This window comes from Musca autumnalis, unplaced genomic scaffold (genome assembly GCF_047663935.1).
Source record: "Musca autumnalis isolate F117 unplaced genomic scaffold, ASM4766393v1 scaffold_5, whole genome shotgun sequence".
Classification (NCBI taxonomy): Eukaryota; Metazoa; Arthropoda; class Insecta; order Diptera; family Muscidae; genus Musca; species Musca autumnalis.
This window is the reverse complement of record NW_027412088.1, coordinates 48,513,512-48,539,587: the sequence shown is the minus strand read 5'-3', so window position 1 is coordinate 48,539,587 and position 26,076 is coordinate 48,513,512. Positions and strand designations below refer to the sequence as shown.

Genomic DNA, 26,076 nt, shown 5'->3' with positions numbered 1-26,076 from the left:
CTTTAAAAAATCCACGCCTATTGTGGCCTTTGATGGTTGCTAAAAATCTTTAAAAAATCCACGCCTATTGTGGCCTTTGATGGTTGCTAAAAATCTTTAAAAAATCCACGTTTTTGGTGGGCTTTGATGGTTGCTAAAAATCTTTAAAAAATCCACGCCTATTGTGGCCTTTGATGGTTGCTAAAAATCTTTAAAAAATCCACTCCTATTGTGGCCTTTGATGGTTGCTAAAAATCTTTAAAAAATCCACGCCTATTGTGGCCTTTGATGGTTGCTAAAAATCTTTAAAAAATCCACGCCTATTGTGGCCTTTGATGGTTGCTAAAAATCTTTAAAAAATCCACGCCTATTGTGGCCTTTGATGGTTGCTAAAAATCTTTAAAAAATCCACGCCTATTGTGGCCTTTGATGGTTGCCAAAAATCTTTAAAAAATCCACGCCTATTGTGGCCTTTGATGGTTGCCAAAAATCTTTAAAAAAATCCACGCCTATTGTGGCCTTTGATGGTTGCCAAAAATCTTTAAAAAAATCCACGCCCATTGTGGCCTTTGATGGTTGCTAAAAATCTTTAAAAAATCCACGCCCATTGTGGCCTTTGATGGTTGCTAAAAATCTTTAAAAAATCCACGCCCATTGTGGCCTTTGATGGTTGCTAAAAATCTTTAAAAAATCCACGCCCATTGTGGCCTTTGATGGTTGCTAAAAATCTTTAAAAAATCCACGTCCATTGTGGCCTTTGATGGTTGCTAAAAATCTTTAAAAAATCCACGCCCATTGTGGCCTTTGATGGTTGCTAAAAATCTTTAAAAAATCCACGCCTATTGTGGCCTTTGATGGTTGCTAAAAATCTTTAAAAAATCCACGCCTATTGTGGCCTTTGATGGTTGCTAAAAATCTTTAAAAAATCCACGCCTATTGTGGCCTTTGATGGTTGCTAAAAATCTTTAAAAAATCCACGCCTATTGTGGCCTTTGATGGTTGCCAAAACATCTTTAAAAAATCCACGCCCATTGTAGCCTTTGATGGTTGCTAAAAATCTTTAAAAAATCCACGCCTATCGTGGCCTTTGATGGTTGCTAAAAATCTTTAAAAAATCCACGTTTTTGGTGGGCTTTGATGGTTGCTAAAAATCTTTAAAAAATCCACGTTTTTGGTGGGCTTTGATGGTTGCTAAAAATCTTTAAAAAATCCACGCCTATTGTGGCCTTTGATGATTGCTAAAAATCTTTAAAAAATCCACGCCTATTGTGGCCTTTGATGATTGCTAAAAATCTTTAAAAAATCCACGCCTATTGTGGCCTTTGATGGTTGCTAAAAATCTTTAAAAAATCCACGCCTATTGTGGCCTTTGATGGTTGCCAAAACATCTTTAAAAAATCCACGCCCATTGTAGCCTTTGATGGTTGCTAAAAATCTTTAAAAAATCCACGCCTATTGTGGCCTTTGATGGTTGCTAAAAATCTTTAAAAAATCCACGTTTTTGGTGGGCTTTGATGGTTGCTAAAAATCTTTAAAAAATCCACGTTTTTGGTGGGCTTTGATGGTTGCTAAAAATCTTTAAAAAATCCACGCCTATTGTGGCCTTTGATGGTTGCTAAAAATCTTTAAAAAATCCACGTTTTTGGTGGGCTTTGATGGTTGCTAAAAATCTTTAAAAAAACCACGCCTATTGTGGCCTTTGATGGTTGCTAAAAATCTTTAAAAAATCCACGCCTATTGTGGCCTTTGATGGTTGCTAAAAATCTTTAAAAAATCCACGCCTATTGTGGCCTTTGATGGTTGCTAAAAATCTTTAACCCAGATATGCCCAGCGTCCTATATATAGGACACACAAAATTCTTGGTAATTTGATATGTTATGTTTATCAAAGTACCGTTTATTTTGGTGATATACTCAGTACACATCTGTAGCTCTTGGGATATTTTGTGATTCCATTATTTTGAGCTACTATTTTTGAGTTTTGAGGTCTAGTTCATCGAAGTTGCCACCTATCGCTTAGTTTTTACAATGATTTGCGTTACGACCGATTAATTATTGGGTAGTTTTATAACGAAAACATACACGATGTGGAGCCTACTACGAAAAAACGTTAACTAGATGCCGAAAAGGTGTCTTTGGACTATATGTCAAATGTTTTGTGTCCCATAACTCCCAGTTATAAGATAAAACCCTGTGTCCAAAAGTGGCCTCAAAAACCACTTTTTTCAAAAAAATTTTAAAAAACATATAAACATACAGTTATTATTTCACATTTGCTTCTAAAATAATATAAAAATACTTTTAAAATGATCACGATCAAGCAATGGGCATATCTGGGTTAAAAAATCCACGTTTTTGGTGGGCTTTGATGGTTGCTAAAAATCTTTAAAAAATCCACGCCTATTGTGGCCTTTGATGGTTGCTAAAAATCTTTAAAAAATCCACGCCTATTGTGGCCTTTGATGGTTGCTAAAAATCTTTAAAAAATCCACGCCTATTGTGGCCTTTGATGGTTGCTAAAAATCTTTAAAAAATCCACGCCTATTGTGGCCTTTGATGGTTGCTAAAAATCTTTAAAAAATCCACGTTTTTGGTGGGCTTTGATGGTTGCTAAAAATCTTTAAAAAATCCACGCCTATTGTGGCCTTTGATGGTTGCTAAAAATCTTTAAAAAATCCACGTTTTTGGTGGGCTTTGATGGTTGCTAAAAATCTTTAAAAAATCCACGTTTTTGGTGGGCTTTGATGGTTGCTAAAAATCTTTAAAAAATCCACGCCTATTGTGGCCTTTGATGATTGCTAAAAATCTTTAAAAAATCCACGCCTATTGTGGCCTTTGATGATTGCTAAAAATCTTTAAAAAATCCACGCCTATTGTGGCCTTTGATGGTTGCTAAAAATCTTTAAAAAATCCACGCCTATTGTGGCCTTTGATGGTTGCCAAAACATCTTTAAAAAATCCACGCCCATTGTAGCCTTTGATGGTTGCTAAAAATCTTTAAAAAATCCACGCCTATTGTGGCCTTTGATGGTTGCTAAAAATCTTTAAAAAATCCACGTTTTTGGTGGGCTTTGATGGTTGCTAAAAATCTTTAAAAAATCCACGTTTTTGGTGGGCTTTGATGGTTGCTAAAAATCTTTAAAAAATCCACGCCTATTGTGGCCTTTGATGGTTGCTAAAAATCTTTAAAAAATCCACGTTTTTGGTGGGCTTTGATGGTTGCTAAAAATCTTTAAAAAAACCACGCCTATTGTGGCCTTTGATGGTTGCTAAAAATCTTTAAAAAATCCACGCCTATTGTGGCCTTTGATGGTTGCTAAAAATCTTTAAAAAATCCACGCCTATTGTGGCCTTTGATGGTTGCTAAAAATCTTTAACCCAGATATGCCCAGCGTCCTATATATAGGACACACAAAATTCTTGGTAATTTGATATGTTATGTTTATCAAAGTACCGTTTATTTTGGTGATATACTCAGTACACATCTGTAGCTCTTGGGATATTTTGTGATTCCATTATTTTGAGCTACTATTTTTGAGTTTTGAGGTCTAGTTCATCGAAGTTGCCACCTATCGCTTAGTTTTTACAATGATTTGCCTTACGACCGATTAATTATTGGGTAGTTTTATAACGAAAACATACACGATGTGGAGCCTACTACGAAAAAACGTTAACTAGATGCCGAAAAGGTGTCTTTGGACTATATGTCAAATGTTTTGTGTCCCATAACTCCCAGTTATAAGATAAAACCCTGTGTCCAAAAGTGGCCTCAAAAACCACTTTTTTCAAAAAAATTTTAAAAAACATATAAACATACAGTTATTATTTCACATTTGCTTCTAAAATAATATAAAAATACTTTTAAAATGATCACGATCAAGCAATGGGCATATCTGGGTTAAAAAATCCACGTTTTTGGTGGGCTTTGATGGTTGCTAAAAATCTTTAAAAAATCCACGCCTATTGTGGCCTTTGATGGTTGCTAAAAATCTTTAAAAAATCCACGCCTATTGTGGCCTTTGATGGTTGCTAAAAATCTTTAAAAAATCCACGCCTATTGTGGCCTTTGATGGTTGCTAAAAATCTTTAAAAAATCCACGTTTTTGGTGGGCTTTGATGGTTGCTAAAAATCTTTAAAAAATCCACGCCTATTGTGGCCTTTGATGGTTGCTAAAAATCTTTAAAAAATCCACTCCTATTGTGGCCTTTGATGGTTGCTAAAAATCTTTAAAAAATCCACGCCTATTGTGGCCTTTGATGGTTGCCAAAAATCTTTAAAAAATCCACGCCTATTGTGGCCTTTGATGGTTGCCAAAAATCTTTGAAAAATCCACGCCTATTGTGGCCTTTGATGGTTGCCAAAAATCTTTAAAAAATCCACGCCTATTGTGGCCTTTGATGGTTGCTAAAAATCTTTAAAAAATCCACGTTTTTGGTGGGCTTTGATGGTTGCTAAAAATCTTTAAAAAATCCACGCCTATTGTGGCCTTTGATGGTTGCTAAAAATCTTTAAAAAATCCACTCCTATTGTGGCCTTTGATGGTTGCTAAAAATCTTTAAAAAATCCACGCCTATTGTGGCCTTTGATGGTTGCCAAAAATCTTTAAAAAATCCACGCCTATTGTGGCCTTTGATGGTTGCCAAAAATCTTTGAAAAATCCACGCCTATTGTGGCCTTTGATGGTTGCCAAAAATCTTTAAAAAAATCCACGCCTATTGTGGCCTTTGATGGTTGCCAAAAATCTTTAAAAAAATCCACGCCCATTGTGGCCTTTGATGGTTGCTAAAAATCTTTAAAAAATCCACGCCCATTGTGGCCTTTGATGGTTGCTAAAAATCTTTAAAAAATCCACGCCCATTGTGGCCTTTGATGGTTGCTAAAAATCTTTAAAAAATCCACGCCCATTGTGGCCTTTGATGGTTGCTAAAAATCTTTAAAAAATCCACGTCCATTGTGGCCTTTGATGGTTGCTAAAAATCTTTAAAAAATCCACGCCCATTGTGGCCTTTGATGGTTGCTAAAAATCTTTAAAAAATCCACGCCTATTGTGGCCTTTGATGGTTGCTAAAAATCTTTAAAAAATCCACGCCTATTGTGGCCTTTGATGGTTGCTAAAAATCTTTAAAAAATCCACGCCTATTGTGGCCTTTGATGGTTGCTAAAAATCTTTAAAAAATCCACGCCTATTGTGGCCTTTGATGGTTGCCAAAACATCTTTAAAAAATCCACGCCCATTGTAGCCTTTGATGGTTGCTAAAAATCTTTAAAAAATCCACGCCTATCGTGGCCTTTGATGGTTGCTAAAAATCTTTAAAAAAATCCACGCCTATTGTGGCCTTTGATGGTTGCCAAAAATCTTTAAAAAAATCCACGCCTATTGTGGCCTTTGATGATTGCTAAAAATCTTTAAAAAATCCACGCCTATTGTGGCCTTTGATGGTTGCTAAAAATCTTTAAAAAATCCACGCCCATTGTGGCCTTTGATGGTTGCTAAAAATCTTTAAAAAATCCACGCCCATTGTGGCCTTTGGTGGTTGCTAAAAATCTTTAAAAAATCCACGCCCATTGTGGCCTTTGGTGGTTGCTAAAAATCTTTAAAAAATCCACGCCCATTGTGGCCTTTGATGGTTGCTAAAAGTCTTTAAAAAATCCACGCCCATTGTGGCCTTTGATGGTTGCTAAAAATCTTTAAAAAATCCACGCCCATTGTGGCCTTTGATGGTTGCTAAAAATCTTTAAAAAATCCACGCCCATTGTGGCCTTTGATGGTTGCTAAAAATCTTTAAAAAATCCACGCCCATTGTGGCCTTTGATGGTTGCTAAAAATCTTTAAAAAATCCACGCCCATTGTGGCCTTTGATGGTTGCTAAAAATCTTTAAAAAATCCGCGCCCATTGTGGCCTTTGATGGTTGCTAAAAATCTTTAAAAAATCCACGCCCATTGTGGCCTTTGATGGTTGCTAAAAATCTTTAAAAAATTCACGCCCATTGTGGCCTTTGATGGTTGCTAAAAATCTTTAAAAAATCCACGCCTATTGTGGCCTTTGATGGTTGCTAAAAATCTTTAAAAAATCCACGCCTATTGTGGCCTTTGATGGTTGCTAAAAATCTTTAAAAAATCCACGCCTATTGTGGCCTTTGATGGTTGCTAAAAATCTTTAAAAAATCCACGCCTATTGTGCAAATTCAGTATCCCAATATGCTTTCCCGACAGCTTTTCTTTTTCAAAATTAATTTTCTCTATCCCAATGTCAACAATTAATCCGCCCGTTATGGTGGAACATTATGGGATTTTATTTAGTATTTAATTGTCCCTCAAGCCAAATTATTGAGATATAAAATAAAAACCCCCTACCCACACACACACGTTCTTACAATAGTTATGTACATATTGTGCGAACAAATAATCAAACATTGACGATTGTATCAAACAGTCGTATGTCTGTCTGTCTGTCAGTTACACTCTATTCAATTACAATTCCAAATAAAAGTCAATGACATTTATCTACGATACGGTCGCCAACGTCAATCACCACAGCCAGCCCCACCAGTCACTAAAACAAACGCTGGTGCTAAACAAACCGAAACCTCTATTGCCGGCTGGGCAGCACCACCCGCACTTCAAAGTAAGCAATTGTCGAGAATCCAAACAAAAAAATTTGAAATGGATTGAAATCTTAGAGTAGTAAATGAAATGATAAAGTGAGATAGCGAGACATGGAGTGAGCAATAACAAAAGATTTTGAAAACTAATCCAAAGCAATGCTATTGAAACACTCTCCAGGCATAACACCAGAGGCAATAGATCGATGGCCTAACGAATGTAATATGAGATTTGTAACTGGATTTTTTCTTCTTCATAGATTCATTCAAAAAGTCGTTATAGAAAAATAAAAACAATAATTTCATACTTGACTTGGATTACAAAACAAAAAAAGAAGAGATATTTTTAAACTTGCAATAGAAATCCACCTTAAGGTGTCATGATGCGAAGGAGAATCGAATGGAAGTGAACGAACACCTGTTCGACCAAATGAAGAAAACTGAAAAATTTTTACAAAATATTTTGGCTGCAAGATGTCTCTTTTTTTCTTGTACAACAACAAAACATGTTGTTGGAGATGAGCTGCATATGCTGATGTGATCTGCATTAAAAATAGCTCTGACAGCTTACCAGACGGACTTTGGTATTTGCTGTTGTTTGTTTAATTTTAAAGTATCCGATTTCTTTGGCAAATTTTAAAATGAATCTGTTGTCACAAGACTACCTTCATCATCAAAAAAAGTAGGGTTGGAACTGTGGAATAATAGCAGCAACAACAACAATGAAAAAGAACACCATCAAGAAGTTATGTTTGGAGTATGTCAAGAACATTGTAATTTGAGGATAGACAGAGGTTAAATTGTGGTGGTTAAATGCTGAATTAACTGAAATGAATGCTAAATACCTCAAATGCAAATAAATGCTAAAAACTGTACCAAAGACAATTTTTTAGATGCTCCTATTGTGGCCTTAGAGTCCATCCAAAAATTATAAAAAAAATCCAAACCTAAAAATCTTTAAAAAATCCACGCCTATTGTGGTCTTAGGGGGCAGCTAAAAATCTTTAAAAAATCCACGCCTATTGTGGTCTTAGGGGGCAGCTAAAAATCTTTAAAAAATCCACGCCTATTGTGGTCTTAGGGGGCAGCTAAAAATCTTTAAAAAATCCACGCCTATTGTGGTCTTAGGGGGCAGCTAAAAATCTTTAAAAAATCCACGCCTATTGTGGTCTTAGGGGGCAGCTAAAAATCTTTAAAAAATCCACGCCTATTGTGGTCTTAGGGGGCAGCTAAAAATCTTTAAAAAATCCACGCCTATTGTGGTCTTAGGGGGCAGCTAAAAATCTTTAAAAAATCCACGCCTATTGTGGTCTTAGGGGGCAGCTAAAAATCTTTAAAAAATCCACGCCTATTGTGGTCTTAGGGGGCAGCTAAAAATCTTTAAAAAATCCACGCCTATTGTGGTCTTAGGGGGCAGCTAAAAATCTTTAAAAAATCCACGCCTATTGTGGTCTTAGGGGGCAGCTAAAAATCTTTAAAAAATCCACGCCTATTGTGGTCTTAGGGGGCAGCTAAAAATCTTTAAAAAATCCACGCCTATTGTGGTCTTAGGGGGCAGCTAAAAATCTTTAAAAAATCCACGCCTATTGTGGCCTTAGAGTCCACCCAAAAATCTTTAAGAAATCCACGCCTGTTGTGGCCTTAGAGTCCACCCAAAAATCTTTAAGAAATCCACGCCTATTGTGGTTTTAAGGGGCAGCTAAAAATCTTTAAGAAATCCACGCCTATTGTGGTCTTAGGGGGCAGCTAAAAATCTTTAAGAAATCCACGCCTATTGTGGTCTTAGGGGGCAACAAAAAATCTTTAAGAAATCCACGCCTATTGCGGCCTTAGAGTCCACCCAAAAATCTTTAAGAAATCCACGCCTATTGTGGTCTTAGGGGGCAGCTAAAAATCTTTAAGAAATCCACGCCTATTGTGGTCTTAGGGGGCAGCTAAAAATCTTTAAGAAATCCACGCCTATTGTGGTCTTAGGGGGCAGCTAAAAATCTTTAAGAAATCCACGCCTATTGTGGTCTTAGGGGGCAGCTAAAAATCTTTAAGAAATCCACGCCTATTGTGGTCTTAGGGGGCAGCTAAAAATCTTTAAGAAATCCACGCCTATTGTGGTCTTAGGGGGCAGCTAAAAATCTTTAAGAAATCCACGCCTATTGTGGTCTTAGGGAACACGTAAAATCTGTTATTCAGCCTGGCTGAATATAGATTTCCATAAGAAATCTTTTATTCAGCTCGGCTGAATATGGATTTCCATAGCAAATCTGTTATTCAGGCCGGCTGAATATGGATTTCCATAGGAAGTCTGTTATTCAGCCCGGCTGAATATGGATTTACATAGGAAATTTGTTATTCAGCCCGGCTGAATATGGATTTACATAGGGAAATTGTTATTCAGCCTGTATTTCCATAAGAAATTTGTTATTCAGCCAGGCTATTCAGCTAATTCCATAGGAAATTTGTTATTCAGCCTGGCTGAATATGGATTTCCGTAGGAAATTTGTTATTCTGTACGGCTGAATATGGATTTCCATAGGAAATTTGTTACTCAGCCCGGCTGAATATGGATTTCCATAGGAAATTTGTTATTCAGCCCGGCTGAATATGGATTTCCATAGGAAATTTGTTATTCAGCCTGGCTGAATATGGATTTCCTTAGGAAATTTTTTATTCAGCCTGGCTAAATATGGATTTCCTTAGGAAATTTGTTATTCAGCCTGGCTGAATATGGATATTTGTTATTCAGCCTGGCTGAATATGAATTTCCATAGAAAATATGTTATTCAGCCTGGCTGAATATGGATTTCCATAGGAAATTTGTTATTCAGCATGGCTGAATATAGATTTCCATAGGGAATCTGTTATTCAGCCTGGCTGAATATAGATTTCCATGGGAAATCTGTATTTTCATAGGAAATTTTGTTATTTTGCCTGGCTGAATATAGATTTCCATTGGAAATCTGAGCTGAATATAGATTTCCATAGGAAATCTCAGCTAAATATTGTTTCCATGAGAACTTCCACTGTTTTTTAACATCACCTGTCACCACTTTCAAGTTGTTGTAATATGTAATTGTGCTGCCCTCACACTGCATTTGACCATGTGTGCGATGTAACAACATAATATAGATTGGACAAGGTCAACGGCTAACTGACACTCACGTTTTTTCAAAGCCATATTTGTTCATAATCTTAAGTGGTGGTGCTGCTGGTGGTTGTCATACACAGTATAATATGTACGCAGCAAGCTGGAGAGAACCAGCTAGCCATCTCGCCATGCCATAGAGCAACATAAGTGGGTAACAAAATAAATAAACAAATCCATCGATTCAGCCATTTGTTCGAATGCAACCAAAAATAGCCTTTGATTTATTATTATCCACATCGACAAAGACAACATCCCCCTCCACCTAAGCAACCAGCACCTCCATACCCCCTAATGCAACCAATTTCAATTTGTTTTATGATTTCATTTCATGGAATTGAATAAAAATCCGCATACTGCCTTTTATCCTTATTTTGAAAAAGAAAAAAGTCTATTACTGGCGACATTTTGGCTTGGCAAATCACTGGTGCGAACATCCCAGCATGACCACTTCATTAATCTCATTTAAATTGATTGCCCAGATATATTATCAGGTGGATTTATTTGGTTAATGGTTGTGGAGAGTTTGCTTTTTATGGGAGAGTATCATCCAAAGCACATGATGGATGTACGAGGATAGTAAAGGATTACAAAGTGTCTTGGTTGTTCGAAGGACCATTTTTTTAACAAAACACAACCCTTCCCTATATCTACAAAACCCCAACATAAGTGATCATTCTCACCACCTAAATCGTACACATCTCTGCAAATAATTTGTTCGCAGCTTCTAAATTGTGTTTGGATTGCGATTTCTTCGAACCAATTCCCAATGAAGGAAGATCTTTTTTTGCATTTCGTTGGCATTTATTACGCAGTTTCAATTTCATGCTGGCCATTTCCCACAGCATACATATCTACACACATACATACATATATACGCACTGGTTTCCAACTTATTCTTGGACTTTAGCCGTAACGACTTGTGGCGGCATAATGTGGTTGCTTGGCTAATTTGTTGCCATTCTGTGATGACGCTACTGATGAGTGTGAAGATGACCACTACACCATACTTTCCATGTTGAATGGCGACTGTACAAATACGTACATACAAACATCATTTGTTTGTAAATATCTGCCCCAAGTGGTAGTATCTGGCATATCTTGTGATCTAATTAATTGTTTACTCTGACATTTACGATTTGTTTGGCAAGCGGACGACGAAGGCAGGCAGCGAGTGAGTTTCTTCAGATTGTGCGAATTTGGTTTCTTTTTTGTTTTGTTATTTATATTCCCCATTCTTGGGGATCTGCCACGCAAGTAGAAGAGTTTGGTTAGCCAGTTTCCTCCCTGATAGAAGTAATAATTTATTATTTTGTTTCATCTCCAGAGTAAACAAATTATTTTGTTATTAAACATTTTGATTATGAGCAGCAGGCAAAGAGTTGTGTGGCTTCATTCAATTAACAACAACAAAAATATTTTATTACTTGAGAAAAGATATGATTTATGGCTTTATTATTCTTTGAAATCTTGGTAATGTTTGCTTTTGAATTTATTATTTATTTATGGACTTTGAAAGATTTGAAGGTAATGAGAATTATTTAGCTTTAAGAGTGTGTTAGACAACAATGAAGTTGATAAAAGCAAAGGGAAATGTGTTAACCCATATTCAGCCCGGGCTGAATAGCAAATTTCCTATGGAAACTTGTATTCAGCCCGGCTGAATAGCAAATTTCCTATGGAAACTTGTATTCAGCCCGGCTGAATAACAAATTTCCTATGGAAACTTGTATTCAGCCCGGCTGAATAACAAATTTCCTATGGAAACTTGTATTCAGCCCGGCTGAATAACAAATTTCCTATGGAAACTTGTATTCAGCCAGGCTGAATAACAAATTTCCTATGGCAACTTGTATTCAGCCAGGCTGAATAGCAAATTTCCTATGGAAACTTGTATTCAGCCAGGCTGAATAGCAAATTTCCTATGGAAACTTGTATTCAGCCAGGCTGAATAGCAAATTTCCTATGGAAACTTGTATTCAGCCAGGCTGAATAGCAAATTTCCTATGGAAACTTGTATTCAGCCAGGCTGAATAGCAAATTTCCTATGGAAACTTGTATTCAGCCAGGCTGAATAGCAAATTTCCTATGGAAACTTGTATTCAGCCAGGCTGAATAGCAAATTTCCTATGGAAACTTGTATTCAGCCAGGCTGAATAGCAAATTTCCTATGGAAACTTGTATTCAGCCAGGCTGAATAGCAAATTTCCTATGGAAACTTGTATTCAGCCAGGCTGAATAGCAAATTTCCTATGGAAACTTGTATTCAGCCAGGCTGAATAGCAAATTTCCTATGGAAACTTGTATTCAGCCAGGCTGAATAGCAAATTTCCTATGGAAACTTGTATTCAGCCAGGCTGAATAGCAAATTTCCTATGGAAACTTGTATTCAGCCAGGCTGAATAGCAAATTTCCTATGGAAACTTGTATTCAGCCAGGCTGAATAGCAAATTTCCTATGGAAACTTGTATTCAGCCGGGCTGAATAGCAAATTTCCTATGGAAACTTGTATTCAGCCGGGCTGAATAGCAAATTTCCTATGGAAACTAGTATTCAGCCGGCCTGAATAGCAAATTTCCTATGGAAACTTGTATTCAGCCGGGCTGAATAGCAAATTTCCTATGGAAACTTGTATTCAGCCGGGCTGAATAGCAAATTTCCTATGGAAACTTGTATTCAGCCGGGCTGAATAGCAAATTTCCTATGGAAACTTGTATTCAGCCGGGCTGAATAGCAAATTTCCTATGGAAACTTGTATTCAGCCGGGCTGAATAGCAAATTTCCTATGGAAACTTGTATTCAGCCGGGCTGAATAGCAAATTTCCTATGGAAACTTGTATTCAGCCGGGCTGAATAGCAAATTTCCTATGGAAACTTGTATTCAGCCGGGCTGAATAGCAAATTTCCTATGGAAACTTGTATTCAGCCGGGCTGAATAGCAAATTTCCTATGGAAACTTGTATTCAGCCGGGCTGAATAGCAAATTTCCTATGGAAACTTGTATTCAGCCGGGCTGAATAGCAAATTTCCTATGGAAACTTGTATTCAGCCGGGCTGAATAGCAAATTTCCTATGGAAACTTGTATTCAGCCGGGCTGAATAAAAGTTTACCTATGAAAACTTGTATTCAGCTGGGCTGAATAAAAGTTTACCTATGGAATCTTGTATTCAGCCGGGCTGAATAAAAGTTTACCTATTGAATAAAAGTTTACCTATGGAAACTTGTATTCAGCCCGGGCTGGGAACTTGCATTCAGCCCGGGCTGAATAAAAGTTAACCTATGGAAACTTGTATTCAGCCGGGCTGAATAAAAGTTTACCTATGGAAACTTGTATTCAGCTGGGCTGAATAAAAGTTTACCTATGGAAACTTGTATTCAGCTGGGCTGAATAAAAGTTTACCTATGGAAACTTGTATTCAGCTGGGCTGAATAAAAGTTTACCTATGGAAACTTGTATTCAGCCGGGCTGTGTAAAAGTTTACCTATGGAAACTTGTATTCAGCCGGGCTGTGTAAAAGTTTACCTATGGAAACTTGTATTCAGCTGGGCTGAATAAAAGTTTACCTATGGAAACTTGTATTCATCCGGGCTGAATAAAAGTTTACCTATGGAAACTTGTATTCAACCGGGCGAAATAAAATTTTCTTAATTTCATTCTTCATTATTACCAATTCTGCTAATTTGAGGTTACCTACCTTACTTTTGTCGCTGCAGTCGGTGTCTGAAAATACACACCCAACAATGTGTATTTTTGCCGCTTCAAATACTATTGTTGTAGTTGTTGTTATTGCTCGTATTTGTGTCGTTAGCTTTGTGCTACTTTCAAGCCAAAAAGGAAAATGATACCTATCGCAATGAAAATGAATGAAAAAAAAAACAAAACGCAACAACGCTGTTTTCAACATAAATTATCGACACCAACCAAACTAAAAAAAGCTTCGAATAAATCGGTGTATACTATGTCGATTCTTCACCTGGTTTTTTCGTTGGGAAACGTAGTGCTGCAATAGATTTTGTTTGTCCCACCTTAAGATAAGGAAACTAAAAATAATTTGTTTAAAATGTCAATAAGACACTGGCGTCAGCAGCCGAGGCACCATCGACACCACCAACTTATGGGCTACGACTACAAATATCGATGATATCTGATGGGGGTAAAATTGTCTATGGTTGGCTATTTTGAGCTTTTTTCTGGATTGCGGGAAACTATCACACATTATTGAAACTTATTTCGTGTATGGTAACATATGTCAAAAATGTGGTGAATCTAATTGGAATGTGAACTTGGGGAAGAACATTGATAGATTGAAGGTAACTCTTAGCATATATTCCAGATGCCAAATTCCGGAACTTAACTTAATTTCAGGTCGTAAATTGTAACTGACCTGTTTTTCTATATGGCGATTCGAAAACCAATCCGAGCGTACAACTATTTTCAATCAAACAAAATTGTTTTGAAATTAATCCGCACTGGAATCCCATTCCAACTATCCCTATGTGGGGTATTGGTAGCAGCAGTAGTATTTCCATTACAAAGGCAAACAATCATTACAAATCTGAAAATAGACTGTGTAAAATGTCAACAGCAGGCGGCAGTACTAGACAGACAGACCAGACCATAAAGCCCACTTGCAGCTGTTGGTGGCCAACAATGTCTTCGGTGAAGTCGATAAATTGCGATTGTTTAAACTTTAGAATGTCGTTACCGGCTGAATTGTCTGCTGAACTTGGTAACACATTTGTGTCAAATAAAAAGCCCAAGTCTGGTAGTAGATGGGATTCACAGCACAATTGAGGTTATGGAAAATATATTCCGGCTCAGAATTGTGCTAAAAACACTAGTGATTGCCTTGTCAGCTTGGATTTTTCTGTTGCGATTGGGATAGGGAGTGATCTCGAAGTGCGGAGTACACTGTATCATTGTACTGCCTACTCGTCTAGAGGATCTCATCTTTACCTTTGGGCCCCCCTTTCTATATTATGTAGATTTCTTCTGACGTGCCTGTGTGGTGGAAGCCTTTCAACAAGATTGTGACAGAGGGATGCTAATGGCAATAACACCCAAACAGGCACAGGCACATCAGCAAGATTTTGTTACAGGTACTCTATGCCATCTTGAGGTTGTGGTCTTTTAGAAAGGTAGATGTTAAAGAGTTCCGGAGATATCACCCCACTTTGGGGTACGTTACACTCTGCGTGTCTTCGACTTGTTATTTATGAATTCCACGTATCAAACACAACTGGATCAAAGTCTTGGCATGGTTGATGTTACAGAAAGCCTTCGATAGGTCAACAGCCACCAGGACCGTTCGGTATAGCGTGTGATGTTGTTCAGGTACTAAGCATTCCCCGGAATCCATGATGTTGTCAGGGAACCTGGAAACAGATTCTCATCATTGGAAGCAGTGCTTTGTCGTAGGATCTTCTGACAGTCACATGACCTTATGTGTATTGAGGTGTTTTTATCTTGTGCTGTTAACAAACATGCTTTCCTGCGGCTGAATATATATCAGCCTCTTTCATTGACACATATTTCACTGAGGAGACTAATTATACCCTCAGTCCTTTGGTTGAATATATAACAGCCTCTTTCATTGACGGATATTTCACTAAGGAGACTAATTATACCCTCAGTCTTTTGGTATATGCACTTTGATCCCATCACAAAATGTGTCTCATTGAAATAATTGTTTTCGGACCAAAAGTATGTTCGGACGAAATCCATTTTCGACAATTTGGAATCGATTCATCTTAGGTGTTCCTATGTCTGTCTGTCTGATGCACCCGATAGCCGCTGAACTTTGCACATCGTAATATTTAGTCCTAATTTAGAACAAGTTCGATGGTCCATATCGAAGTGTAAAATGAAGTTTAAGGAAGTTTAAGGACATATATAGTTATAATTTTTTTTACAGCAGGTTGTCCTCGTGGCCCCTATTACGACGATACACATTTTTTTCGGGGGTACGTTCACACTACCGGAGATAATGACCCAAATGAACCGCGCCGAAGAAGATCTTTAGATGATCTTCTATCCCTAGAAGACCTTTAAAAGATCTTCTCTATATGGAAGGCTTTTATAAGGCCTTCTGTCCATAGAAGACGTTTAAAAAGTATTCTGTCCATAAAATACCTTCAGAGGGTCTTCTGTAAATAGAAGACCTCTCCGAAGACCATAGAAAACCTTTAGAAGGTCTTCTGTCCATAGAAGAGGTTAAGATGGTCTTCTGTCCATAAGAAAGCTTTAGAAGGTCTTCGATGCATTGAAGACCTTAATATGGTCTTCTGCTCATAGAAAACCTTTAGAAGGTCCTCTGTCCATAGAAGACCTTTGACCCATTGAGGACCTTTAGAAGGTTTTCTATCCATAGAAGACATTTATAAGGTCTGCGGTCCACAGAAGACCTTTAAAAGTCTTCGGTTCACATAGGACCTTTAAAAGGTCTTCAATCTACAGAAGACCTTTAGAAGGTCCTCGGTCCATGGAAGACGTTTAGAAGGTCTTCAGTCCAGAGAAGACCTTTAGAAGGTCTTCAGTCCATAGAAGACCTTTAGAAGGTCTTCTGTCCATAGAAGACCTCTAGAAGGTCTTCGGTCCATAGAAGACCTTAAGATGGTCTTCTGCCCATAGAAAACCTTTAGAAGGTCTTCTGTCCATAGAAGACCTTTGACCCTTTTAGGACCTTTAGAAGGTTTTCTATCCATAGAAGACCTCTAGAAGGTCTTCGGTCCATAGAAGACCTTAAGATGGTCTTCTGCCCATAGAAAACCTTTAGAAGGTCTTCGGTCCATAGAAGACCTATATAAGGTCTTCGGTCCACAGAAGACTTTTAAAAAGTCTTCGGTCCACAGAAGACCTTTAGAAGTTCCTTGGTCTATAGAAGGCTTTTAGAAGGTCCTTCAGTCCATAGAAGGCTTTTAGAAGATCTTCGGTCCATAGAAGACCTTTGGAAGGTCTTCGGTCCATAGAAGATCTTTGGAAGGCCTTCGGTCCATAGAAGTCCTATTGAAGGCCTTCGGTCCACAGAAGACCTTTACAAGGTCTTCGGCCCATAGAAGACCTTTAGAAGGTCTTCGGTCCATAGAAGACCTTTAGAAGGTCTTCAGTCCATGGAAGACCTTTGGAAGGTCTTCGACCCATTGAAGAGCTTTAGAAGGTCTTCTATCCATAGAACACCTCTAGAAGGTCTTCGGTCCACAGAAGACCTTTAGAAGGTCCTCGGTCCATAGAAGACCTTTAGAAGGTCTTCGGTTCACAGAAGACCTTTAGAAGGTCTTCGGTCCATAAAAGACCTTTAGAAGGTCATCGGTCCATAGAAGACCTTTAGAAGGTGTTCTGTCCATAGAAAAACTTTAGGAGATATTTTGTCCACAGAAGACTTTTAAGAGGTCTTCGGTCCTAGCAGAGCTTTAGAAGATCTTCGGTCCATAGAAGACGTCTAGAAGGTCTTGTGTCCATAGAATACCTTTAGAAGGTCTTCGACCAATTGAAGACCTTTGGAGGGTCTTCTATCCATAGATGACCTATAGAAAGCCTTCGGTCCACAAAGGACCTCTAGAAGGTCTTCGGTCTATAGAAGACCTTTAGAAGGTCTTCGGTCCATAGAAGACCTTTAGACGGTCTTCGGTCCATAGAAGACCTTAGAAGTTTTTCGGTCCATAGAAGACCATTAAAAGGTCTTCGGTCCATAGAAGAACTTTAAGAGATATTTGTCCACAGAATACCTTTAAGAGGTCTTCGGTCCATAAGAGAGCTTTAGAAGGCCTTCGGTCCACAGAAGACGTCTAGAAGGTATTTTGTCCATAGAAGACCTTTAGAAGGTCCTCGGTCCACAGAAGACTTTTAAAAAGTCTTCGGTCCACAGCAGACCTTTAGAAGGCCCTCGGTCCATAGAAGACCTTTAGAAGGTGTTCTGTCCATAGAAAAACATTAGGAGATATTTGTCCACAGAATACCTTTAAGAGGTCTTCGGTCCATATGAGAGCTTTAGAAGACCTTCGGTCCATAGAAGATGTCTAGAAGGTCTTCTACCCATAGAAGGCCTTAAGCTGGTCTTCTGCACATAGAAAATCTTTAGAAGGTTTTCTGTCCATAGAAGACCTTTAGAAGGTCTTCGACCCATTGAATACCTTTAGAAGGTCTTCTATCCATAGATGACTTCTAGAAGGACTTCGGTCCATAGAAGACCTTTAAAAGGTCTTCTGTGCTTGAAAGACCTTTAAAAGATCTTCGACTCAATGAAGACCTTTAGAAAGTCTTCTGTCCATAGCAGACCTCTGGAAGGTCCATAGAAAACCTTTAGAAAGTCTTTGGTCCATAGAAGACCTTTAGAAGGTCTTCGATCCATAGTTGACCTTCAGAAGGTCTTCGGTCCATATAAAAGACCTATAAAAGGTCTTCTGTCCTCTAGAAGGTGTTCTGTCCATATAAGACCTTAAGATGGTCCTCTGTCCAAAGAAGACCGCTAGAAGGTCTTCTGTCCATTGAAGACCTTTAGAAGGTCTTCGGTCCATAGAAGACCTTTAAAAGGTCTTCGGTCAAAAGAAGACCTTTAGAAGGTCTTCGGTCCATAGAAGACCTTTAGAAGGTCTTCGGTCTATAGAAGTCCTTTAGAAGGTCTTCGGTCAGAAGAAGACCCTAAGAAGGTCTTCGGTCTATAGAAGACCTTTAGAAGGTCTTCGACCTATTGAAGACCTTTAGAAGGTATTCGGACCATAGAAGACCTTTAGACGGTCTTAGGTCCATAGAAGACTTTTAGAAGGTCTTCGGTCCATAGAAGAATTTTAAAAGGTCTTCGGTCCATAGAAGTCCTTTAAAAGGTCTTCGGTCCATAGAAGACCTTTAGAAGGTCTTCGGTCCATAGAAGACCTTTAAAAAGACCTTCGGTCCATAGTAGACCTGTAGAAGGTCTTCGGTCCATAGAAGACCTTTAGAAGATCTTCTGTCCTTAGAAGACCTTTAGAAGAGTTTTTGTTCATAGAAGACATTTGGAAGAGTTTTTGCCCATTTATGCGTTAACGCCATCTGCACTTCAAATTTTTAAATGTGTTTCAGACCATTTAGAGTTGATTTAGCCATGTCCGTCCGTCTGTCTGGCTGGCTGGAGCGCACGATAACTCTCGAACGGATCAACGTGACATTTCTACCAGACTTAGATGAGGTTCCAATATGGACTCAATCGGTCCACTCCTTTCGGAAAAGTTCAGTTTAGGACCAGCTCTCGAATCGCTTTGATTTTTGTTGTAACAACTTGTATTCACTGCCCCCATACGACGGTACACGTTTCATCAGGGGCAAGTCCATACTTTCTGAGAAACTAGCCTGAAAGCTGCAAAAAACCCCTATGACACCGTGTGTAGTGGTTGGAACGCAATATACTCTCGAACGGATCTACCGATTCGGTCCAAAATGTGGCCTTCGTAATATTTTGTGCAAACTTAGTTTAAGTTTGAAGACAAGCCATATCGGTCCGCTCCTTCAGGTACCTCCCCCACAAAATTTAAAAAATGTTCGGAAAATTTGTTCGCACGATAACTTTTGATGGGAGTGACCGATTTTGTCCATGCTTTACACATCCTAATATATCTACCAGATATAGATCAGGTTCGAATATGGACTATATTTTCCACTCCTTCGGGTACCTCCCACACAAAATTTTGGATAAATTCACTTAAAGACCTGCTCTTGAATCACTTTGATTTTTGCTGAAGCAACTTGCATTCGCTGCCTCAATTACGACAGTTAAAGTTTTTTTCTAGGGCAAGTTCATACTTCTTGAGAAAACAGTACGAAAGGTGTAAAAACTCCCTATGTCACCATATGTGGCGGTCGGAGAGAACGATAACTCTCGAACTGTTGAACCGATCTGGTCCAACATTTGGTATTCGTCATATTATATCCAAATATATCCAAATATATTGGTAAACAACTTCCGGTACTTTTCCCAATATTTAAAAAATTTCACTAAAATGCTAGGACGTTATCACTTGAATGGGGCAACCAATTTGGTCCAGACTTTGGTTCTCCTAATACTTTGTCAAAATTTAGTTTAACTTCTAAAACGGCCCATGGATTTGTGTCCGTAGGTGAAAGTTTCACTTCACATTGGCTGAGGGTATATATCTGTCGGCAAAGCCGACTGACACTTTTTTACTTGTTTACAAGAAATCGATCAAACTTTTTCAGAAGATTTTGTTTTTATCTGAAAGGTCACACCTTGAGACAATTTCGGAAATTTTTTTGTTGAAAAATATTTCACAGTGTTCTAACAAATGGCCGCCTACGAAACACTGTTTTCACTAAAGCAGATTGCGATGCCCAATGTAGCTCGAAAGTGAATAAACCGATCAGCATATGTTTGTGTGGGCTCATTAAGAATCTAGTAATCTTGTCCTTAAGAGAAATAGAATAAAAAATGTCAATTAAAAAAAAAATGTGAACTGTCAACTGTCAATGTCAAAATTTCGATTTTGACCAAAAAATCGATAGTTTTTCGCCATAAATCCGTCAAAAAAGGCTTTTTATGTGCATAATAATCTCACAAACACATATGAAGATTGGATCGTCCGTTTTTGAGCTAGCGTTGGCACCGGTTTCATTTCATTTCGAGAAAAACACGTTTTTAGTTTCTATCTTGCATACAAAACACAACAAATGTTCCATTCCAAAGTTCATATCTCTGGCAATATTGTTCCGATCGACTTGAACATTTTTTAAAGTAGTAGAGGTAGCATAGAATTACTTCTACTTTAAAAAAGCCGTTAAATTATTTTTCGATTTTCTGAAATTTACGTCACCCCATAAGTGTCTGTTGTTATGATGTGAATGAGAATTATAACAAAGAATTGAATGCTAAGTACTCGTGTCTGCGTAATAATGCCTGTGTAAGCATTGTGGCTCAACCGTCTTTAGCTCTGCCATAGTGTGGCAGAATTGTATTTTCTGTGTAGTCCATGTTGCATGAAATTATGTTTTTGTACCTTGTGGTATGTTTTTTGGAATTTCCGATCGTCATTTAGATTTTGGTTGCCTTTTAATTTTCCACACCTGTGACTTAGTTAATGTCATCGATATTCCATACAAAATATTGTTCCAAGTTATTGTTGAAATTTAAATTTCAGTTTGCTGAATAAATTTAGCTTAGGGCAAACCAAAAAATCTATAACTTCTCATAGCCCGACTATTCCTACAAATTGTTGTTCCTTTGTAATATGTCAAAGTTGGGCAAAATTTGGCATTTCAAAACTCTTTAAAGAAAAGTCAAATAATAGCAAAACCAGTAACAAGGGTTTAAGAGAAACATGAATGAAAAATTGACATTTCTGCAGTTTCGTTACGCTCATCCTCGTGTACATCTACCTTCTTTAACGCTTTTGTCATTTGTATTTGTCTATGCAACCACAAATCACGACTTGACTAATGATTTGCCGCTGTCGTCGCTTAAATGCAACCCATTAAATGGTGGCAATTGAGGTTATATTTTGGTTTTTGGTGTTATTGAGACCAACCACCACTCAAGCACCTGTAACAGCAGCAACAACAACACAAGCTAACACTTTAGCCTAATTTTGCCTTACATGGTGACTTCACTTGTTTTGGTTTTAAGTTGTTCTGCAACAACACCTTGCCAAATGCCGAGAGAAGACTAGAATTGTTGTTTATTTAAATTGTTTATACCACAGCCGGGTAATAAAATATATTCCAAAATCATTGATGAATGACATGACGACGACCATGTCTGATTGAATGATGGCTGCTGGTTTGGCTAATGTTACACCATGTTACCAAATCGCCAACCATCCCTTCTCCATCACTGAGCGTGCAATGCGTATTGTCTTGCAGCAAAAAAAGAACGAAAAAGTGGTTCATTCTTGTCGATTTCAATTGCCTGTGTTTGCGTTGTGTAATTTAATAGTTGTTTTTTTCTGTTTCTTTCAATAAAGACGACAATGTCGTTGAAACGTCAATTGAGACACCACTTAAGCACTGGCGGTGGTGGTGCCGCTCGAATAAATTGCGAAAATCACTTTCGTTGATTTTTCGTTGTTGCAAGTGGCAATTCGGAGTGGACTTTGGTTTCATTCTTTCTTTTTTTTTGTAAAAGGAAAACAATTTAATTTATTTGAAAATTTTGCGTTTTAGGACGAAGATAAAAATTATCTAAACTTAGAAGACCTTCTTTAGGTCTTCTTAACATAGAAGACCTTCTTTAGAGGTTTTTTATGTTGAGAGATCCTATAATCTAAAGAAGGTCTTCTATGTTAAGAATACCTAAAGAAGGTCTTCTGTGTTAAGAAGACCTTACGAAGGTCTTCTATGTTTAGAAGACCTAAAGAAGGTCTTTTATGTTAAGAAGACGTAAAGAAGGTCTTCTATGTTAAGAAGACCTAAAGAAGGTCTTCTATGTTAAGATACCTAAAGAAGGTCTTCTGTGTTAAGAAGACCTTACGAAGGTCTTCTATGTTAAGAAGACCTAAAGAAGGTCTTCTATGTTTAGAAGACCTAAAGAAGGTCTTCTATGTTTAGACGACCTAAAGCAGGTCTTCTATGTTTAGAAGACCTAAAGAAGGTCTTCAATGTTAAGAAGACCTAAAGAAGGTTTTCTATGTTAAGAAGACCTAAAGGTCTTCTATGTTTAGAAGACCTAAAGAAGGTCTTCTATGTTGAGAATACCTAAAGAAGGTCTTCTATGTTAAGAAGACCTAAAGAAGGTCTTCTATGTTAAGAAGACCTAAAGAAGGTCTTCTATGTTAAGACGACCTAAAGTAGGTCTTCTATGTTTAGAAGACCTAAAAAAGGTCTTCTATGTTTAGAAGACCTAAAAAAGGTCTTCTATGTTAAGAAGACCTAAAGAAGGTCTTCTATGTTTAGAAGACCTAAAGAAGGTCTTCTATGTTGAGAAGACCTAAAGAAGGTCTTCTATGTTGAGAAGACCTAAAGAAGGTCTTCTATATTAAGAAGACCTAAAGAAGGTCTTCTATGTTTAGAAGACCTAAAGAAGGTATTCTATGTTTAGAAGACCTAAAGAAGGTCTTCTATGTTTAGAGACCTAAAGAAGGTCTTCTATGTAAAGAAGACCTAAAGAAGGTCTTCTATGTTAAGAAGACCTAAAGAAGGTCTTCTATGTTAAGAAGACCTAAAGAAGGTCTTCTATGTTTAGAAGCCCTAAACAAGGTTTTCTATGTTTAGAAGACCTAAAGAAGGTCTTCTTTGGTTAGACAACGTAAAGAAGGTCTTCTATGTTTAGATGATCTAAAAAAGGTCTTCTATGTTTAGAAGACCTAAAGAAGGTCTTCTATGTTAAGAAGACCTAAAGAAGGTCTGCTATGTTAAGAACACCTAAAGAAGGTCTCCCATGTTTAGAAGACCTAAAGAAGGTCTTCTATGTTTAGAAGACCTAAAAAATGACTTCTATGTTTAGAAGACCTAAATAAGGTCTTCTATGTTAAGACGACCTAAAGAAGGTTTTTTATGTTGAGAAAACCTATAATGTCTTCTATGTTTAGAAGACCTAAAGAAGGTCTTCTATGTTTAGAAGACCTAAAGAAGGTCTTCTATGTTTAGAAGACCTAAAAAATGACTTCTATGTTTAGAAGACCTAAATAAGGTCTTCTATGTTAAGACGACCTAAAGAAGGTTTTTTATGTTGAGAAAACCTATAATGTCTTCTATGTTTAGAAGACGTAAAGAAGGTCTTCTATGTTTAGAAGACCTAAAGAAGGTCTTCTATGTTTAGAAGACCTAAAGAAGGTCTTCTATGTTAAGACGACATAAAAAAGGTCTTCTATGTTAAGAAGACCTAAAGAAGGTCTTCTATGTTTAGAAGACCTAAAGAAGGTCTTCTATGTTTAGAAGACTTAAAGAAGGTCTTCTATGTTAAGAAGACCTAAAGAAGGTCTTCTATGTTAAGATACCTAAAGAAGGTCTTCTGTGTTAAGAAGACCTTACGAAGGTCTTCTATGTTAAGAAGACCTAAAGAAGGTCTTCTATGTTTAGAAGACCTAAAGAAGGTCTTCTATGTTTAGACGACCTAAAGCAGGTCTTCTATGTTAAGAAGACCTAAAGAAGGTCTTCTATGTTTAGAAGACCTAAAGAAGGTCTTCTATGTTAAGAAGATCTAAAGAAGGTCTTCTATGTTTAGAAGACCTAAAAAAGGTCTTCTATGTTAAGAAGACCTAAAGAAGGTTTTCTATGTTTAGACGACCAAAAGAAGGTCGTCTATGTTAAGAAGACCTAAAGAAGGTCTTCTATGTTTAGAAGACCTAAAGAAGGTCTTCTATGTTAAGAAGACCTAAAGAAGGTCTTCTATGTTTAGAGACCTAAAGAAGGTCTTCTATGTTAAGAAGACCTAAAGAAGGTCTTTTATGTTTAGACGACCTAAAGAAGGTCTTCTATGTTAAGAAGATCTAAAGAAGGTCTTCTATGTTTAGAAGACCTAAAAAAGGTCTTCTATGTTAAGAAGACCTAAAGAAGGTTTTCTATGTTTAGAGACCTAAAGAAGGTCTTCTATGTTAAGAAGACCTAAAGAAGGTCTTTTATGTTTAGACGACCTAAAGAAGGTCTTCTATGTTAAGAAGTCCTAAAGAATGTCTCCTATGTTTAAAAGACCTATAGAAGGTCTTCTATGTTAAGAAGACCTAAAGAAGGTCTTCTATGTTAAGAAGACCTAAAGAAGGTCTTCTATGTTAAGAAGACCTAAAGAAGGTCTTCTATGTTAAGAAGACTTAAAGAAGGTCTTCTATGTTAAGAAGACCTAAAGAAGGTCTTCTATGCTTAGAAGACCTAAAGAAGGTCTTCTATGTTAAGAAGACTTAAAGAAGGTCTTCTATGCTAAGAAGACCTAAAGAAGGTCTTCTATGTTAACAAGACTTAAAGAAGATCTTCTATGTTAAGAAGACCTAAAGAAGGTCTTCTATGCTTAGAAGACCTAAAGAAGGTCTTCTATGTTAAGAAGACCTAAAGAAGGTCTTCTATGTTAAGAAGACCTAAAGAAGGTCTTCTATGTTTAGAAGGCCTAAAGAAGGTCTTCTATGTTAAGACGACCTATATAAGGTTTTCTATGTTTAGAAGATCTAAAGAAGGTCTTCTATGTTTAGAAGACCTAAAGAAGATCTTCTATGTTAAGAAGACCTAAAGAAGGTCTTCTATGTTAAGAAGACCTAAAGAAGGTCTTCTATGTTTAGACGACCTAATGAAGGTCTTCTATGTTTAGAAGACGTAAATAAGGTCTTCTATGTTCAGAAGACCTAAAGAAGGTCTTCTATGTTAAGAAGACCTAAAGAAGGTCTTCTATGCTTAGAAGACCTAAAGAAGGTCTTCTATGTTAAGAAGACTTAAAGAAGGTCTTCTATGCTAATAAGACCTAAAGAAGGTCTTCTATGTTTAGAGGACCAACAGAAGGTCTTCTATGTTTAAAAGACCTAAAGAAGGTCTTCTATGTAAAGAAGACCTAAAGAAGGTCTTCTATGTGTAGAAGACGTAAAGAAGGTCTTCTATGTTAAGAAGACTTAAAGAATGTCTTCTATGTTAAGAAGACCTAAAGAATGTCTTCTATGTTAAGAAGACCTAAAGAAGGTCTTCTATGTTAAGAAGACCTAAAGAAGGTCTTCTATGTTTAAAAGACCTAAAGAAGGTCTTCTATGTTTAGAGGACCAAAAGAAGGTCTTCTATGTTTAAAAGACCTAAAGAAGGTCTTCTATGTTAAGAAGACCTAAAGAAGGTCTTCTATGTTTAGAAGACTTAAAAAAGGTATTCTATGTTTAGAAGACTTAAAAAAGGTATTCTATGTTTAGAAGACTTAAAGAAGGTCTTCTATGTTAAGAACGCCTAAAGAAGGTCTTCTATGTTTAGAAGACCTAAAGAAGGTCTTCTATGTTTAGAAGACATAAAGAAGGTCTTCTATGTTAAGAAGACCTAAAGAAGGTCCGCTATGTTAAGAACACCTAAAGAAGGTCTTATATGTTTAGAAGACCTAAAGAAGGTCTTCTATGTTTAGAAGACCTAAAGAAGTTCTTCTATATTAAGACGACCTAAAGAAGATCTTCTATGTTTAGAAGACCTAAAGAAGGTCTTCTATGTTTAGAAGACCTAAAGAACGTCTTCTATGTTTAGAGGACCTAAAGAAGGTCTTCTATGTTAAGAAGACCTAAAGAAGGTCTTCTATGTTTAAAAGACCTAAAGAAGGTCTTCTATGTTAAGAAGACCTAAAGAAGGTCTTCTATGTTAAGAAGACCTAAAGAACGTCTTCTCTGTGTAGAAGACCTAAAGAAGGTCTTCTATGTTTAGAAGACCTAAAGAAGGTCTTCTATGTTAAGAAGACCTAAAGAACGTCTTCTATGTTAAGAAGACCTAAA

At 37.3% G+C, this 26,076-nt stretch overlaps 1 protein-coding gene and 3 non-coding genes across 9 annotated transcripts in view; all 4 read left to right on the top strand.

The window, feature by feature from the left end:
- The window catches only part of mim (missing-in-metastasis), a 396,419-nt gene that overhangs the window by 136,375 nt on the left and 233,968 nt on the right, over positions 1 to 26,076 (top strand). The gene's annotated exons all lie outside the window — the stretch shown is intronic.
- On the top strand, positions 22,490 to 22,607 carry LOC141387858 (small nucleolar RNA SNORA11). Its single transcript, XR_012408674.1, has one exon. It is a non-coding gene; the product is annotated as a small nucleolar RNA SNORA11 (small nucleolar RNA).
- LOC141387857 (small nucleolar RNA SNORA11) lies at positions 24,628 to 24,745 on the top strand. Its single transcript, XR_012408673.1, has one exon. It is a non-coding gene; the product is annotated as a small nucleolar RNA SNORA11 (small nucleolar RNA).
- LOC141387869 (small nucleolar RNA SNORA11) lies at positions 25,846 to 25,963 on the top strand. Its single transcript, XR_012408683.1, has one exon. It is a non-coding gene; the product is annotated as a small nucleolar RNA SNORA11 (small nucleolar RNA).